The sequence below is a fragment of the Nannospalax galili genome, unplaced genomic scaffold (genome assembly GCF_000622305.1).
Source record: "Nannospalax galili isolate Female #2095 unplaced genomic scaffold, S.galili_v1.0 scaffold917, whole genome shotgun sequence".
In the NCBI taxonomy this organism is placed as follows: domain Eukaryota; kingdom Metazoa; phylum Chordata; class Mammalia; order Rodentia; family Spalacidae; genus Nannospalax; species Nannospalax galili.
The window spans coordinates 1881022-1884993 of record NW_008340972.1 but is presented as its reverse complement, the minus strand read 5'-3'; positions in this window follow the sequence as shown (position 1 = coordinate 1884993).

The window sequence follows — 3972 nt, the reverse complement described above, 5'->3', positions numbered from 1 at the left end:
ATGGGTTTCATTTTGAATGGACTTTTGATAGTCACATATTTAAGAACTCTTCTACTCTTACTAAGGTTTTTACGGTGCCCACATCCAGTTATATATCTCTATACGAGGGAGTCATGACCCACAATTTGAGAAGCTGGGCTTTGTAGAGTCAACATCACTGTTAGCTACGTCACTGACACCGAGGAAGAGAAAGTCTAACAAGAACACCTTACCACCTTAAGTAGTGATCAGGACCATATTATGGGTACTTCCTGTCACTTTGCGTATTGTAGTTATGAGAAACAAGTCCCAGATTCTGCCCACAGGGAAGAAGGGAGGACACTCACAAAGAATCTGTCTACCTGTGGGCCTGTAGCCCATCTCAGATTATCTGTCTCATCCATCCACACAAGACTGAGCACGAAACAGCCGCACCCTTCCACTGACGAAGCTGTAGAAAGGTAAAATAATCAAGGCAGAAAATGAGGTGGTGCCACATGCATCAAAGGGAATGGCTCCATATTTGCATATCTGTAGTTGATCTCAGCTGCGACCTGGAAGTAGAGGTTGTGCTGACTAAAACTGGCCTTGACACAGGTAAACACTCAACTTTATCATGTCTTTCAAAGCAATCACCAGGCACAGTTCCAAACCCTGTGTATGTGTGCTGTATTAACACAGCACATCATGACGGAGGCAGGGCTTGTCATGGGTGCCATTTCCAGATGAGGAAACGGAGACACCTGGGTCAAGTGACTTTTTCCAAATGACACAGTGAGGCAGCGGCAGACAACGTCTTCAAAGCAATACAGCCTGATTCTAGAGCACACTCTTAGTTTTTATGATTTGTTGCTTTAATCTTTCATTCTATTTTTTCTTAACATTTTTCTATTTGTCTTTAAAGATTGAAAGAAGTATCCCACTCTTTTGACATCTTTATTCCATTATTCCATCATTCCTTTTCCTCAATGAACAATCTTAACATAAAAGAATTGAAAGAACACTGTCAGAACACCAGTGTCCCCACGGCCCACTTTGAACATTTTGCTACGCTGGATTGTTCATGTCCCATCCACCAATCTTACTTTAAATTTCAAAATATGCTATTGTTTTATGTGGTTTTACCTTTTTGTTTTGTTTCTTTTACAGTTTGTTTTTCTTTAGCTGTATTTCTATGTTAGAATGTGAAACACAGTCATTGCCAATAAATTGGTGGCATTGTTATTGCAAAACATTTGATGCTTAAGGGGCTGCTGTTCTCTCCCAGAGTGCACCACTGTCTTCTCCTAAGAGAAGGAACATCTTAACCCGTGCTTTCACAGATATGAAATATAAACTATATAAACAGCTCATAGCATGAGAAATCAAAGGTGAATTTCCTGGGCAACCATGTTCTCATTTCACCCCTAAAGGGTGTCTGGTCGTGGATGCTTTCCCATCAGCATCATCTGAGGACCAACAGCGGATGCAGCTTCTCTACCTGCTTCCTCTGACCTGACCATCACCAATATGCCTCTCCTCGCCTCCTTCCAGACATAGTTTAAGGTTATTAATAGGCTGTAAATTCCTTAACCTTAGGTGGAAATCAAGGATTGGAGTCATTCAGAGCCATGCCTCGCCTCTCTGATAAGTATTTTAATGCAAGAAAGATCTTGGAAAATGACATTTTAAACTGAGCAAACCCACAAACAATAGTCTCTACCACATTTTCAACAGAAAATATAAACATTGACCTATTAGCCCTGTGAACTATTCAAAAAGCCATTGTTCATAAAGAATTCACAAAAATAAATAATAGATAAATAAATAAATAAATAAATAAATAAATAAATAAATAAATAAATCTCCATCCACTTGCTGGGTATCATGAATTAAAGTCCTAACCACCACTCAAAATTTTAATATATTCTCTAATCTACTTGTTTTTATTTTATGTGTAAGAATGTTTTGCCTACATGCATGTAAGTGTACCATGTGTGTACAATGCCCAAAGAGGCCAGAAGAAGGCGACAGATCCCCGTAACTGGAGTTATGGATGGTTTTTAGCTGTCATGTGGGTGCTGGGAACTGAACTCAGGTCCTCTGCAAGAGCAGCCAGTATTTTGAACTACTGAGACATCTCTCCAGACCTGTTTTAATGTATTCTTAATTAAAATAATGACCATAATCTTAATGTATCAGTTGAATATGGAGTAAAAAGTAATGAATCTAATAATCCTAACAATTATTTGCCACATATGTATTTTTCATTTTTTTTTCTCTTGGATGTTTCAGTCTTTACAGATTTCTCAGCAGAAGTGAAGGGTTTTGCTTGGTCATTACTTAGGAATTGAGATGCAGTGAAGGGTCCTTTGTCCGATAGAGAAGCTACTGATTCCTGAGAGGGAGATGTTAATCTCCTTATTTTCAAAATGAGAGCAATCTTTCCTAGAGCAAAGAGATCAGAGGCTGGGTTCAGGGAGCCAGCAGTTTGGAAGCAGAGATGTCACCGAAGGGGAACAAAGCAGGGTTGCAAAGCCCTACAATTTCTGGAAAGAAATTTAGCTTGTAAATTTTTAAAGACTTTGACCTGTTAATATTTATAAGAAAACAAAAATACTATCATAGATTTATATCGATAATTGTTCAAACAAAATTATGCATAAAGGAAAATTGATTACTATTGATGTCTAGTTAGAATATCACAATTTTACAAAATGTAAATAAATTATTATACTTATTATATTCCCAGATTTTTTAAAAAACAACCCATTATCTGTTTTGTAAGGAAGTGAGTCTGCAGAGTTAAAGACTCCATAGTGACTATTTTAAAATTATTTTTGTTTTGATGTTTATGAATGTATTGCTTACATGTATGTAAATGCACCCAGGTCATGCAATATCCATGGAGGTCAGAAGAGGGTTCCAGATCCCCTGGAACTGGAGTTATGGACAGTCATTAGTGCTATGTGGGTGCTGGGAACTGATTCCAGGTCCTCTGCAAGAGCAGCCAATGCTCTTAATGGCTGAGCTATCTCTCTAGCCCCACAATGGCTATATTTAATCTCAACACCAACTCTTAAAACCATATAGACTCTCCCCCTCCCCGACCCTCTCCTGGAGCCAGAGAGATGGCTCAGTGTGCTTAAGAGCTCACCCTGCTCTTCCAGAAGACAAGAGTTTGGTTCCCAGGCCCAGCCACCTGCACCTCTTCCTCCAGGGGATCGGACAACCTCTCTGGCCTCTGAGGGCACTGCACACACATGGCACACACAGGCACACTAAATAAAAATAAAACAGTGTTTCTTTTACACGTATGGGGTTTTGAATGTGTGGGGCACCCACACACATGATGTTGTGATAGTCCGTTCTCTTCTTCCACAACGTGGGGTTTAAGATCAAAATCAGATTCTCAAGCTTGGTGACCAGCACCTGTCCACTCTTGCCCAGAAATGCCACTTTTAAAAGGTGCTCAGTGGACAGTTCTTTTAGAATTATTAAATTATAAGATCTTGATGTCTTCATTTGATTTCTCCTTATTTTTTTTGACTGTATACTTTGAGTCAAGTTAATTCTGATGTAATGGAAACAGAACAGTGACTTACCAGGTGGGGCCATGCTAGACCATAGCAAGATAAAGCACCTGGCAATTTGCAGCACAGTCACAAGTGATAAAAATAAAAAGTGATAAAAACAAATCCTTAAACTGCCCACATGGTTGGTTCAACTGAAGGCATTTTTTTTTTTTAAATTTGTATAAACTCTTCAAAGAATAGTCATTTCCAGTTTGAAAACCTCTAATAATTTGTTATCCCTGAAGTTAAAGTCTATACACTGGAAAGCGTTAGGGAAAGAAAAAGCTTTATATTAAAATGACGCAGGAGTTGTTTTTTTCTCAGTTTGCACTGCACTAGCTCCTGGGAGACAAACCTAACAATACATGAAAACTTAAAAATACGGCTACAAAGAACAGCTCCACAGTCTTATTGATAACCTGATATATTATTATTATCA